Genomic DNA, 16,078 nt, shown 5'->3' on the forward strand with positions numbered 1-16,078 from the left:
GTTGAAGGCTATGGCCCAACAAAGAAGGAGGTTCGAAGATCCAAAGCAGACTGCAAAGAAGACTTCAGAAAACCACTTTTTCTCTTAGATTGGAAAGAGCGTAGAAATTTCTCAACAATCAGTAAAAAAATTGAGGTTTGAGATTGAATTTATTTTGGGCTTTTTGCTTTTAGTTTGCTTTGTAGAGAGGGAGATAGTGTGTGATTTTTCAGCTTCCGTATATGTAGGAAATTAAATGATTTTACACTACCCAAAGAGAAAACGAACCGTTCAGCACATCCAACAATTTTTTGTTTTTGTTTTTCCAGATGATTCTTTAATAATAAAAATTTGGGTTTTAATTAATACTCATATATGTTAAAGACATATATTTATTGGTTGGTTTTCTCCAAGAATTTTTTTAAAAAAAAATTATTGATTAAAATTTTGGGGTCCTTTTTTCATTTGAGTCCTTAGGCGATTGCAACAGTTACTTATATGCTTGAGTCGGCACTGTTTGGTTTGATATCCACATTTTTTTTTTTTAAAATTTAGTGTTTCTAAATTGGCATATATTTTTTATTCTATTTTTCCATTCCCTAACATTACTCCACTTTTAGGAGGAAAATTTTATTTATTGAATTTAAGTAAAATAATAAATTTTTAATTTTTTATAATAAAGAGGAGAAAATAAACAATTTAATGATACGAAGGATGTAATAAAATTTAAATATTGAATAAAATAATATAAGAAAAAAATAAAAATAAAAGATATAACAATAAATATCAAATTATAAAAATTATGCTATGTAAAAGAATAATATTATATTCCTATATACTAGATTTAATTATTTGTAATGTAATGGGATAACATTTAGTAATAAAAAAAAAAAAAATTTAAATCACAAAACTAAATCGCATCAATTCAAAATAGGGTTCTAAAAAATATATAAAAATATATCAACCTAAAGTAGAGATGCAAGAAAAATAAAAAGAAATTCACCAAAAAATTGAGAGAGAGAGAGAGAGATAGGACATTTTTTGAGGAAAAACTATGCTTAGAATGGAAGATATAATGACAAATTTATAGTAAGAGGGTGTGAATAAGAAAGGACAAAATAAAAGAAGATGAAGGGAAAGAAGAAAAACGATATTAAGATAGAGGGTAGAGGGGAGATGAAATGGTAAGGAAGGGAGAAAGGTTGGAGAAAATTTAAATATTTAAACAATGAGTAAATGTTAAAAAAACATATGGGAAAATTGGAAAGAAAAAATGATGATGATGCGGACGATAATGTGGCTCAACTAGAGTGTAACATCGATAAATGTTACGCTTCAACTTGGAAATAGTTTATTTACCTGAAACTGAAAACTTTTCACTGAAAGTACTTTAGAAAAAAAGCTAAAAGCTAGCTGAATAGTACAATGAGACATATGAATAATACTAAAAAATATAATAGGACTCATAAATAGTAGCAAAAATAAACTAAAAACTTTAATAAGCTTCAATTTTCATTACTTTCCAAATGCACTCATAGAACATAGATTTGATGATGAATGCCTTTTAAGTTAACGGAACTTAAAAGGCAAGGAGATATTGGAAGCAATCTTTAAAGGATGGACTAATAAATGTTAATAAAACTTAATTAAAATAGAATATAGTGTGTGCACACACAATACCCGTGATTAATAGGGTAATTATACAATACTCCTGAAGTACCATAAATGTATACTCCTTCCTTTCAGATGATTGTAGGTTCTACTAATTAAATTTATGGTGGAACCCAAAATTCATGTAAAAAGAAGAAGTACGCATTTATGGTACTCGAAGTATATAATAATTTTCCTAATTAATAAATGTAGTAGATGTGACTTATACAATCTTTTCATTATTTGAATGTACACTCAACTTGCAATTATTGTAGCATCCAATCTAATGCATCCTTTATTCACAAAGCGATCAACAGTTGCTACAAAATGAGGGGAAAAATAAAAAATCTCGACCCCATGAAGTGGAATATAAATACAATGATGTATTGTATGGTCAAAAGACCAATCCTAATGCTATGTATACTTGCCCATTACCTCTTCACATGTAAAGGTACGATTATAACTTAAACTTCCTCTTGGGACACGTATTGGTTTACTTAAGCTCCACTAATGAGGAAAGAGGCTGAGGCACAGGAACATTCATTGACCTGTAGAACTTTCTTAATCTTTCACCATAGCTCTTTGAAGATGCAATTGATAGAGGAGAAGCATTGTAACGAACTTCAGTCTCTTTATCCACCGACTTCTGATATTGCATTGCTTTCTAAATTATGGTGTTTCACTTCAACATCCTCCGGGAATGAGAATTCTGATATTGTATTGCTTTCTGAATTAGAGGCTTTATCAACATAGATCTTGGACCCCAGATGATTGGGATACATTTGCCAATATTTCTTCCTGGCCCAGAATCACAGGTCAGATGCACCAGAGGCAGAGGGGCACCAGCATGCTTCCATATACAAATAATAACCTATTTTTTGGAAACACAATTTGAAATGTATGAAGCAGATAGAGTTTATTTTGAAATTGTGGCATAAGAAATTTGCTTAACATTTAACATAAAACTGTAGAGAACACCAATCACAAACCGACAGATGCACTCGCTCTAACAAGAGAGAGAGAGAGAGTCACAAACAGCTAAGAAATATAATAAGAAAACATAAACCTGATAATTTTTGGGGCTAACAATAGTCAAGATTATAAGGAGGCGATATAAAACGTCGCCCATAACTTGAATGGAAAAAAAAAAATTATATTTCTTTCAAAATTGGATGCTCTTATTGATTACTATTGCTGATCTAGAACTATGTTAGTAAGAATTCCCAAATTCTGCTTGAGTGCCTTACTAATGGAGACTAATGCCTAATTGGTAGTTTAAGTTTTAAAGTGATTAAGCCGATAAAATAGATTATGGGGTACTAAATACATACTAGGGTATTAGTAGCATCATTTTTCAGACCATTTCCATTATTGCTGCAGCCAAACACAGATTTTTCAGTTCACATCCACCCGCCCCCCATGCAACTATTATCAAACTTTCCTTTAGGACTTCTATTATGCTTGATTTCCTTGGTCATTCATTTGAAGTGACGCTTTTTGTGTTTCGAAAGATGACATTCTTGCACCTAATTTTATTATTACTAACCATTAGCTTACTAGTTTTTTTTGGTTATGTAAACCTTTTTAAAATATCTATCTCATTTGAAGGAAGCTTTGCCTGGAAGTTCTGAAGATGGATTTTTGTAATTTAAATTCATTGTGCTATTTTTTTTTCCTCAGTTCCATTTTTTGTTCTTTTTAATTAGAAGAGGTTGTAACAACTTTTTGAAATTGAGTTATTAATCACAATGGAGATTTTCTCTTTTTTGTTTTCTTTTTTTCCCTTCACATTTTTTTTATTAACATCATGGCATTCACAACAATCTTAAGAGATTCGTTCAAATTACACTTAGTATAACTCCACTAAAATTACACTTTTTAATAGCCATTGATTTCCAAAATATCTATTGGTTAAAAAGAAAATACCGTTATCCATATCATTAAATATTTACCTAATTAACAGCATTTTCAATATCTCCTTATTAATTACACTCACAAATATCCTAACTTTTAGTGGGAGAGAGAAAACAAGCAAAAAAGTTTGAACGACTGTGTGTATCACTCCACTCTACCTCCACCTTGTTTCTCAAGTCTCAACCTGTGACTCCCTTCTATTAAGGAACAACAATCTCATTTTCTCTCAACTGTTTTGTTTCTTGGCTTTGTGCTTGCCCACAATTGACTCAAGAATTTGAGAGATCTAAAACTAAGAGTGAACCCCATCCAAATTTTCATTTCCAATTATTAAATTGTTAAAATCTTTATTAAGAGAGAAAAAAAGAATGATAAGAATCAAATCAGCTGACCTCCAAGCAAGCAAAGTAATTTGACCTTCAATTTCATCTTTTTGTTATTCCATCTCCAGGTCAAAGTCCATTTACTCCACCTCTTCGATCTGGCTCCTCATTGAAGACCTTCTCAATGGCAGTTGGAGAGCGAAATTTATCTATAAAAAATCAAACTTTTTAGTACTTTTTCTTTCTCTACGCAAATTACTTCTCCTCTGGTACTACTTCTACTTCTACCCTTTTTGTTATAAATTTCTCCAATCCATATCTATGTCCCTAACTATGTCAAAGCCTCAAAAACTAAAAACAATATAGGGGGAAAAGATTACTTTTTTTTTTTTTTTTTTGAGAAGCGGGGGCAAAGATTACTTAATCAACCAAACTAGGAGAAAAGATTCCAAATTCGTCGTTGCTGTCAAAGGAGGATGGGAATATCCCATCAAGCTCCTATGAGTTAATTTTCTTCTGTTTGTTTTCTCTCTTCTTGGCCACAACATCTGATTAGGTGCTTTCTCACATCAAGGAGGAAGCTCTTTTTAAAATAAAATAAAAATTGTGAAGAACAAACCTTGTAGCTAAAGAAAATGATTCATTCAAGACCAGTAATGCTTACTACTGTGGTCGTTCCTCTATATCAAATTAAACAGAAACTTTCTGGCTAATTTCAAGATCATTGAGTGTAACCAATTTCTTAAGCAACAGTTACCTTTCCTACAAACCAAAAGGTGAAATAAGAAATAATGCACACCTAACTCCAAAAGGTTTGAAAAGCATAGTCAGTGACTTACCACACAATATGTTAAGTCCCCTTGACAAGGATCTGTTGCAGCTGCTATGGTATGTAAAGCAAGGTCTAGCAGTGAAAGCCTTTTGGCAAACTCTTGAAATAATATGTCTTGATCAGGCATGACAAATCCAATAACTCAATATTATGCATAATTGAATATATTTTTTACTTCTTAACTTATTGAGAAAATTTGAATCATTAATTTGAAACATAAAAAAGTTTAGTTGTACCCAAAAAAAAAAGGAAAGCGTAACACATTATAACAAAAGTTCGAAGAATACATACCACTTCAAAAAAGGATATATTTATAGAAATAGAAAGATGAGAAATACTTTTAGAAATAGTTTAATTTTTAAGAACTAGAATTAGTGGTAAGAAACAGATAGATATAGTTATATATTTTAGAAAATAAATAATACATTATACTACATTAAAAAATAATTATATGGTCCCATGCATTGCTTGAGTCTGCAACTAATTTTCCATTAGAATGGTGACAAAATTTTAGTAAGCAATAAATTCCAAATATGCATAACACACCATATGTTTGGCCTCATGGAAGTTCACATTTCCATATATTCTACAGGTTTAAACTGAAATAACACAATTAAATTTATAAATATTTACAAATTAATCAATAAAATATTTTGAAGCAGACGTTGAACGGCCGAAAAGTTATACAAGCCAGAAGCATTGAAAAGAATCCCTTGCTACAGCTGCAAGTCCATAGTCACGCAGACCAGGCATGTGATGAAGTCCTCCAGTATTTGATATTGTTTTTGGTGAAAGGTCTTTCAATCTGCAGAATTTAATTACATCACACAGGTAGCTCAATGAATAATCAAATTATGCATTGTGGAACTATATATTCTATGTTGGAATTGTTTCTATTGCTATTACTTAATTAAACAGACATAACCAGCACAGCCTAGCCACTTGATAAAATGTTTTTATGTAAAACAATTAGCACATGACTACAAGGGTCGTGACTGTATTACCCATACAATATCCAACCATTCATAACATAACAAATACATCAATGACACAAGCCGAAACACTTCATTTATGTATATATGTCAAGAAACAGACCCAAGTACTCATTGTGTACATTAAAAACAATACCATTCAAATTCACCAAGTAAAAAAAAGAAGTTGTAGTACTTACAAGTGAATATCTGAGGAAATATCTGAGTTGCACAGAGAATATCTAAGATGAATGGTAATACATGATTACATTTATACTACTCAGCAGAGGAGAAAATAAGAATGAAAGGCGGGAAAGAGAGAAACAAATCTAACAAACTAACTAACTTTCTAACCTGCCAATAAGATTACAACACGTGGAGTCCGTTACCAATCAACTTAGCTAGGTTCATGTGCTTGACATGTGCCTCACTTAAGCCTAAAACACGACAACGTTTTCAGCTTCTTTCTTAAATCTTTTCTACAAAACGCCACCGTTCTATTAAATGATGTCAACCTCTGCGTTTGCTTCACAGTGTCGTTTTGGTCCTTCATCAAATCACTTATGGTGTAGGAAACCTCGTTAAGGCAGGAGCTCAGGATCATTAGGGACCGATAATGACAGATTCAAATCACCAGATTCAAACTCGTTCTTTGAAAGCCCCAAAACTCTTTCATTGTTGGAAATCTCATGATAAATATTTGAGCCACAAGAAGTGGGAAAAACAGATTGAAATGGCAGTGAGTTAGTGTCATAAGTGATCGAGGAAGAACAACCACCATGCCTAGCGCTCGAAAACACAGATGAATCCCAGATTTCTCAAGTAATACCAGATTTCTCTGGGCAACATATGCATTCTACATGAATCCCCCCCACCTTTTTATGATTTGGGGAACTGACATAAAACACAGATGCTTGCTGAAACTACTGAATTTTGTCAAACATATAACCCTAAGAGAGTAAGGGGTACTAATCCAATGATGGGTTTCACAAGTAACCACAATGTGATTTCGTCCAAATGAATGTGAGTTATTCAGTTGCTCCTACAATTTCTGAGAAGATATAGAAAATAACCATAGATGATCATGAATTTGTTCATTAGAAATTGACTTATGGTGTTTCTTTTCACAACCGTTGATGGAAAGGTATACCTGATAATAACGTCCTCTTGTATGTGCCAACTCCTCTCCAAAAGTAATACAGATGGTAATTTTTGGAATTTCACGGCCAACCAAGAATGATATGGACTTAAAGAAACTCTGATGGTTGAAGTTGAACCAACTTGGAATCTCAATCCCCGGTACTATAATTTCACAATCATCATCCTCATATAATGATAATGAAGGAGAGAGAACCTGATGCAAATATCCAGTTGATGGCCCTATATCCATTAATATGTCTCCTTTTGCACCTTCACATTCTTTATTTGGTAAATTCCCTATGATTTCTCCAATCTGCATTAGGAAATATAGTAATGTAGTATTTGAGAAGGTAACAAAATATGTTTCTTTATAACTTTTTTTTTTTTTTTTTGAGAAGATGTTTCTTTATAACTTAAAGAGAGAGAAAAAGAGAGAAACCTGACTCAATAGTCTACTTGATGTTATTGGATCCAATGACCAACAATTCTTTGCACACACTCGTCTTATAGATTGTGGAAGTCTTGGAATTTCTTGAAGCTTCTTGTAACTGGTTATTTCAAGTACCACTAATCTAGTAAAACTACTAATGTGTTAGGGGATGGTAACAATATTCGTTTGGGATAGATATAGATACTTCAATATAGGGAAGTATTCCTGCTTCAAAAAAACTCTACTTCAATGCTTCCAACCTTGAAAACCCGTACCAAAAAGAACAATTAGGAGAATCGCTTGCCAATATCGATGAAGTTGTAGGAAAAATTGATTCCTCAAGCAATTGCAATTTATAAATTACATCTGGAAGTTGACTGAGATTTGGGCAATCATATAGGTATAACGTCCTAAGTGCAATGAGATATCAGATTGACGAGGGTAACCCTCTAATACCACTCCTTAAAAATTCTAAAACCTCCAAACATTTCATAATTGGATGAATATTGGGGAACTTCTCAAGGCTTGAGCAGCCCTCAAGATTAAAATTTTTAAGAGATTTCAACATTAGCTTGCTTGGAAGAATTTGAAGTTTCTCGCAATGTGTGAGATGCCATTCTTTAAGCTTCTCAAGAAATCCAAAAGACTCATCAACCTCGACCAAATTTTTACAATAAGAATGGCCCACTTCCTCTAGGTTTGGAGCACATAAGTTATGTAAACTAGCCGCAAACCTGCGCATTGCACATAATAATTATTTTTATGGTGATTTTATTAATTATTTTTATACAGTTTAAATTAATTTAATAAAGAGTCGTGTATTTTTTAATTATATTTTTATTTATAATAAGAATAATTATAGATGTAATATAGGAATAATCATAAAATTTAATCATTTTTGTCGTACTAAAATGAAAAAAAAATACAAATTTTCTCAGAAATTCAAAAGGCAAGTTAAAAAAAATATTTATTTTTTAATAAAAGTCATTTATAACATTTTGTGAATGATTAAAAAGAATATAAAATTTGGAAATTATTCTTTTAGTTTTAAACAAACTTTCTCAAAATTTTTTTTTTTTTTGCCTACAATCCAAAACACTTAAAAAAGTAACTAAAAAAATTAATAAAACTTAACTATGATTAATTGGACCAATTAGGAAAACAATTTGTTGTTTATAATCGACCAAGGTTATTTTCTTTGCAAAAATTGTAATTTCGTCCACCCAAAACATATTATCAAATAAACAATTATTAGCAAAATCTAAGAATTAAATTTCTATATCTGCAATGTTATATAATAATAATAATTAAAGTAAATTTGTGAAAGATAAAATTTGTCTCTCATCCAATAATTTTTGTTTAGCCAACCTTTGCTTTTTTCTAAATAAATGACATTATAGAGTACTTCTAATACAATTATTAAGAGTACTTTGTCCACCACAAAGGATTAAAAAATAAACAAAAATTATTAAAGTCTCATAATTTAACATCTAAATTGAGCACTATAAAAATCATGCTATCAAATTACAATAACTACCAAATTAAATTAATAAATCATGCTATTTAGTAGAGTAATATTATATTTTTATATTTAATCCTTTATAACACAATATAGGATAACATTTAACAATCAAAGAGAGAGAAAAAAAAACACAGCAATTAAAAAAAACAAAACTGAATTGCATTAACCTAAAATAGATTAAAGAATTTAAAAAATTATCAACCTAAAGCGAAGATACAAGAAAAATAAAAAAAAAATAAAAATCCACCCAAAAATTGTGTGTGTATGTGTGTGTGTGTGTGTGTGAGAGAGAGAGAGAGAGAGAGAGAACATTTTTTTGTAAGGGAAAACTATGCATAGAATGGAAGAGATAGTGACAAATTTATAGTAAAAGGGTGTGAATAAGAAGAGACAAAAATAGAAGAAGATGAAGGGAAAGATGAATAATGATATTAATATAGAAGGTAGTGGGGAGCATTGTTATTGATTCCGTTCCGTTCCGGCCGGAATTTTTCGTTCCGGTATGCAAACCAGTACCAGGATACCCAACGTTCCACCTCGGGCCAGATTTCGGGCCATTCCGGTCCATTCCGGTCCATTCCGGCCAATTCCGGCCAAGATGTGAATTCCGGCCGGTACATGATTTGGCCTATGGAAAAAAAAAAAAAAAATTTTGATGGCTAATATTATGTTATAAATTTTGTTGGCTTATTAGTTATTAATTATTATGGGCTTATGTAATGAGTAATGACTTGTTATAAATCTTCTTATTGTTTGATGTTGTATTGAGGTTTAAGACATAAAAGTTAAGACTAAATATTTTGTATTATTTGATGTTTAGTTATTGTCTCGTAAATTTTCTTATTGTGTGATGTTAAATAAATGTTATATTGATGTTTAAGACTTAAGAGTTTAGACTAAATTATTTGTATTATTTGAAATTTAGTTATTTATTTATTAGAATTGACAATTTTATGTTTTACAAGAATATATATAATTTAATTTTTAGGAACCCGAAACATCTTAAAACGGTACGCCGAAATCGGCCGGTACCGAAATATTCCATTCCACTGGACAAACCGAAACGGGGTCCGAAACGGTATTAATAACAATGGTGGGGAGATGAGAAGGTGAGAGAAGGAGAAAGGTTGGAGAAGTAGTGGGGAGATGAAAAGGTAAGAGAGGGAGAAAGATTGAAGAAGTGTAAATATGAAATAAAAATATATTAAAAATAATTATAAGAAAATGGAAAGAAAAAAGATAATGATGTGGACGCTGATGTGGCTCAACGTGAGCATAGCAGCATTAAACGCTACGCTTCAGTTTTTAGTAATATATAGATTTGTAATGAATCACATTCACTTAAATTGATACATTTCAAATTTTCAAACCATAACTCCTGTACAAGGTGAAAAAAATTAGTATAAGTCTGGAACATATTTTAAAATAAAATTTAAGAAAATTATAATTTAGAGATACTAGTAATCATACCTGCTTGAATAGGTTCTCTAATCTAATGTGACTATGTGGCATTCCAAATGCAACAAGTTGTTGAGAGGACAATATTTTGATGGCAAGGAAAAATGATATCCGGGCCATTCAAGCAACCTTAATCCATTGGGGAGATATTTAAGTTCTTCACAAATGTGTACATTACGAACTATAAGAAATTTAAGATTTTCCATCCTTTTGAAAGCTTTAGCATGTAGTTGCATTGTTATTGGATTAGGAAAATACAACATTATGCCTCGAATTTTGCATGATCCCCAATAGGATAATGCATTAAATGAATGGTACACACAATAGAATTTTCCATTAGTGTAATCATCATGAAATTTTAATAAAAGATAATATTGATAAACTAATATTTTCTACCATGTTAAAAAGAAAAAAAAATTCAAAGAAAAAAAATTCATTACATCTACCTAGTGGGATTTTATTTTATTTTATTTTATTTTTGATTTGAAGAGAAAGAACTTATACCTTACTTCTGGTCAACACTTCAAGGGCATCCTTATAATTATAACCTACTGCGTTTTCCTAGGATTTCAGGTGATTCTTGCCGAACAACTTCCTTACCCACCCACTTGTTTTATCAAATCATGCATTGATAGTGTGCCATTTTGATCAATAGTTATGAGAGGTTTATTAACAAGTATTGGAATACCAAAATTTGGATATAAATCGCAAGCGTCTAATATATCAAAATAATCTCTATACCATCCTAAGAAGAAACATGCAATATCAAGGAAAGTTTCCTTTTCAGTTTCTTCCAATCCATCATAACTTACTTTAAGTATCTCTTGAATATCTTCTTTAGGAATTTTTCCATATTTATCTATTGCACTTTTCCACTCAAGTTTAGTTCTTCCACACAAATCAGAACCTATTATTGCTAGAGCTAGTGGAAGGCCTTTGGCATAATGTATAACATGCCTTGCAAGTTCCAAATAATCTTCCCTGTGTTTGTTTCCATGGAAGGCATATTGACTAAAGAGTTCAAGAGTTTCATGTTTGTCTAATTCCTTAACCTCATAAGATGTAAAATTTTTTCCAAGAGTGGCTACTAAGTGTTCATCTCTTGTTGTTATAAATTAGAATGACTCTACTTCCTCAAACAAACCAATCACATGATCCAAGCAAATTTTCAATTTGTTTAGATTTGTCCACGTCATCAAGAATTAAAAGAATCCTTTTACTATGAAGCATTTCCTATATCATATTGATTCCTTCTGTTACACTGTCCACCTTCAAATGTTTGTCTCGTAAGATCTTAGAAAGAAGATTCTCTTGTAATTGGATTATGCCATCATTTGTTATAGACTTTTCTCTCTAACATTCTCAAGCAAACAACGTCCTTCAAATTGATCAAAAATTCTGTTATAAATAGCTTTTGCAATTGTAGTTTTATCTATCTCCCTAAGGCCATGAGTCCCAACCATTCAAATATCATTTGACTTAATATCTAAAAGTGATTCTATGGCCTTGGCATGTGAATCTACTCCAATAGGGTATTTAGCAACAAATAATCGTGTGCAATTTAATTTGGTATCCGATATCTTTTCAATAATTTGTTGGATAAATTTGGATTTAGGTCCACTGGAAAACACAAAGCACAAGAGATGTTAAATAAGTTGAATTAGTTGGAAATATAGATATGAAAATAAACTAAATTGAAGAAATTGAGTTTTGTACATTACAACATACCCTTGAAACATTGTTAATTCAATTAATGACATATAATCCATGGATTTAAGGAATTATTTGCCAAATAGCATAATTTTAGGAAAAATTTATGAGAAATGTATCCGGCCAAACTTATTTAGTTATGTAGTACTTTTTTGGAACTCAAGTTTGACTAAAATTTATGAGAAATGTATCCGGCCAAACTTATTTAGTTATGTAGTACTTTTTTGGAACTCAAGTTCGTCAAACTTGAGTTCCAAGTGAAACTCGAGCTCTAAGTACCATGTTTGATCAAATTATCACATGAGCCCATAATGCTTGGAACTTGAGTTTGGTAAACCCAAATTTGTCAAACTTGAGTTCCAAAAAAAATATATTACATAACTAAATAAGTTTGGCCGGATGCATTTTTCTTAATTTTTTTTTAAAATTATGCTATTTGGAAAAATTAGCCATGAATTTGAGAAGCATCATTAATATTAGTACTTTTTTTTGGCCAATAAATCAGATTAAGGCTTTTATCAAGTAGTTGTGTGAAACTTTGTTTAGGTGAGGAAAGAAACGTAGTAGAAACTCACATTCCATACTTGACCAATATGGGTTCGCAAGAATACTTTATTTGCTTTTGGGATGTCGTAGCTATGGTTAGACAGATATAGATTTATATTCTCTCAAGCTATAACCTCTTTAAGTGAATACATTTATTATAGAATTAATTTAGCTAGAGAGTTCCATTTTCTCACAACTAAAACATTCTAAACACCCCCTACCCCCGAGTTACAAAATCAAAGGTAAATTACAACTTATCCACCTGTAGTTTGATCAAAATTTAAGTTGTTTATTTGTGTTTGAAATCCCATGATGCAAGTGTTCCGTTGAATTCTTTTTAATCTTATTTGATCTTGTATTTTTATGTTTTTTTTTTTGGAAGAAGAGAGACATCAAAATTGAGCAAAATAACATATTTAGCCATGTTTTTAACATAAGTGGGTCACAAAACTCTAACTATGAATCCTCCTCATCTTCCCTTTGTCACTTTAAATACGAATGGAAGCCCTCAAGACAACTTGGGCAAAGCGGGGGTTGGAGAAGTTATTCATGACCATGAAGGCAAATGAATGAAGGGCTTTTTTATAAACTGGGTATCACTTCTAATCAAGGAAGTCAATATCGTACCGGAGGCTGTACCGGTTTGGCCACCGGTACGATATATTTTGGATACCGGTCAATACCGGTGTACCGTTTCGGGTTTACCGCTATTTTATATATATATATATACACACACACACACACACACACACACACACCAAAATCTCTAGAACTATGTTTATAAGCATATAATATTTCACTTATATTATAGTAAATATAAAAGTTTATCATAAAACATTACCTCAATTCAGAACAAATTATTCGTAGTTTTAGACTTTAGTATCAATTAAAAGGAAAAAAAAAAAAAACACAATATAAAAAATAGAAAGCTTAGTTGTTCATTGCATACTAAGAAAACAAATAATACTAACAAGTTAATGTAAATAAGTTACCATTATGCCCTTACAAAAATTCAAAAATTACAAAACTAAAAAAAAAAGCTTTTTTTTGTACCGGCCGGTATTGCCCGAAATTGGCCGGTACGCGGTCGGTACGGCCGGTATTTTTTTCGGTACAAAATAAAAGTGTACCGGTATCAGTGCACTGGCCGGTACGGTATGTACCGGCCGGTACGGTCGGTACCGATACGGTATCGGTAACCTTGCTTCTAAATAATGTTGCAAAACTTTGGGCTATTAGACATGGTCTTCACATGGCTTGGGAGTTGGGTTTTAGATTCTACTCTTGTTATTTATCTACTAACTTCTCAATCCAATCCTACTGTTGGAATGTCTATGGTTGCTTTTTATTGCAAGAACCTTCTAGGGAGACAATGGAACGTTAAGCTGCAACACATCTACCATGAAGCTAATGGAGTGGCAGATCTTTTAGCTGAGAGAGGAAAGACCAAGTGGAAAGAATAAGAGAATATGCTCAGAGCCCGTATTTTGTTAAGCATGCAATTATGTTTGATTGGATGAGTTGGGGAGTAGTCGTGTAGATGGATTTTCCGATCTTATGTTGTAGATAATCTTGTGGCACTTAGGGGAGGAGTTAGAAATTTTGGCTTAAGGGGCCGAATCACATATGGATAAATTAGTTAAAATAAATTCAAACCACATACATACATACATTTACACGTGTGTGTGTATCATTTTGATGAGAAACTTATTATTTTTATAAATTTCAATATACACAAATTGTCTACTTTGCAATCAATATGTACCCTCCCCAAAAAAAACACCAATATTTTATTATAATTTTTTTGAGTGCCATCACTCCCTAACATTAAATCTCACTTGTTTTTTTTTTTCTTTTTTTATTTAACATTTGAGTCTAATTCAAACATTGACAAACAATTTCAAACTTAACAACAATAACAACGAAAAACTTAGTCCCAAATAATAAAAATCTGCAAGAGAAAATTGTTTTTATTAAATACTCACTATTTGAACTCAACAACTAGAACTCACCAAATAGGAGAGGGGAAAAAAAAGGAGAAACATTGTTCTAGTAGGTTTTTTTTTAAAATTTTTTGGAGGGGGGAGGGGTTAAAAAAGAGACAGTTTTTTTTTGTTATTATCAACTGCTAGTGTCTAACCCTGTGCATATACACGGGTATATTTAAAAATAATCACAATTACATATATATGTGAATTCAAATTAAACTTAGTGTAAGAATTACAACTTACATTATTTTTAAACCATGAATTTCTAAAATATATAAAATTGAATCTAGACTCTTCAGTTTTTGCACCCAATAATTTACTTACCACAAAAATTAAAAAATTAGTTGAGACACAACACAAAATTGAACCCTAATTAAAATTAAATTTAGACTCTAATTGAATTTAGACTCTTTGATTTTTGCGCCTAATAATTCACTTGACACATACATTTAAAAATTAGATGAGACACATGGTACAAAATTATACTCTAATTTAGAATTTAATTGGATTTTCTCTCAGTTTTAGCCATTAATATATATATATATATATATAGAGAGAGAGAGAGAGAGAGAGAGAGAGAGAGAGAGAGAGAGAGAGAGAGAGAGGTTTTAGCTACTTGATTAATTGTTTAATTTTTTATTCTTTTATTTTGTGTGAGGGGGGCAACTCTTATTTTTTTGGGTCTAATATTTAAACCTTTTTTTGTTGGAACTGCACCTCATTTATTGTAAATATCCTTGGTTTGTATTTTGTGAAATCTATATAAACCTCTCCAATTTTATCTTAAAAATAGAAAGAGAAAAGCATGAGACTGATGATGAGATATACATACCCATTCTTGTAATGCCATCCAGACAAACTACCAACCTCACATAGGGTTGTCCTACATCTCTGCACCTTGCCCATGCTATCTTTGAAATTTTCTTCATGTTTAGCCAATGCTACCCCAAACTCTCTCTTGTTTAGATACTTCCATCTTTTGTTTAGATACTTCCGATGGGCTCACTTTGTAAAACACTGGTAAAACCAACTGACCATTTTTCCTACACTCAAGAATCCTAACAAGTTCATCCATGCACCAAGTAGAAGATGTGTAATTTTTAGAGAATATAATAATTGAAATCATTGACAACTCAATGGCTTTAAGAAGCTTTACTGAAACTTCCTCTCCTCTTTGAAGGTTATCATTGATGAAGGTATTAAAAAGCTTGATATAAATGGTCTGTAAAATCATGGCGGGTATCTTCACCTCTAAAGCTTAAGAACACATCATATTTTCATTGGGGAGTGAAAGAAGAAAAGGAGGTTTCTTCATTGGTTGGGAAAGCCATCATGGTCTATGAGGAGAAGGGTGAGAAGATCTAAAAAAGAGGAGAGATGGGTTTCAGTATAAGGCAGACAAGGATTGCAAGCCTGGGAAGATAAAATGGGAAACTGATTTGTCACCCTCCAATGTAGAAAAACAAGTAAAGAGCTCCAGACATACAAGCATTCACGTTGGAAAACACGTAGATGGAAGCAACTCCTTGTAGTGGTCAGAGTTGACTCCTCTGCTTTGCTATTGTCAAATATATTATAAGTAGCACAGGAAACAACGGTGTGACAGTAACGTTTA

At 31.6% G+C, this 16,078-nt stretch overlaps 1 pseudogene; it reads right to left on the reverse strand.

The window, feature by feature from the left end:
- Positions 1-2,261: 2,261 nt before the first annotated feature.
- LOC142632483 (TMV resistance protein N-like) lies at positions 2,262-15,794 on the reverse strand (annotated as a pseudogene).
- Positions 15,795-16,078: the final 284 nt, after the last annotated feature.

The sequence above is a fragment of the Castanea sativa genome, chromosome 4 (assembly GCF_040712315.1).
Source record: "Castanea sativa cultivar Marrone di Chiusa Pesio chromosome 4, ASM4071231v1".
Taxonomy (NCBI): domain Eukaryota; kingdom Viridiplantae; phylum Streptophyta; class Magnoliopsida; order Fagales; family Fagaceae; genus Castanea; species Castanea sativa.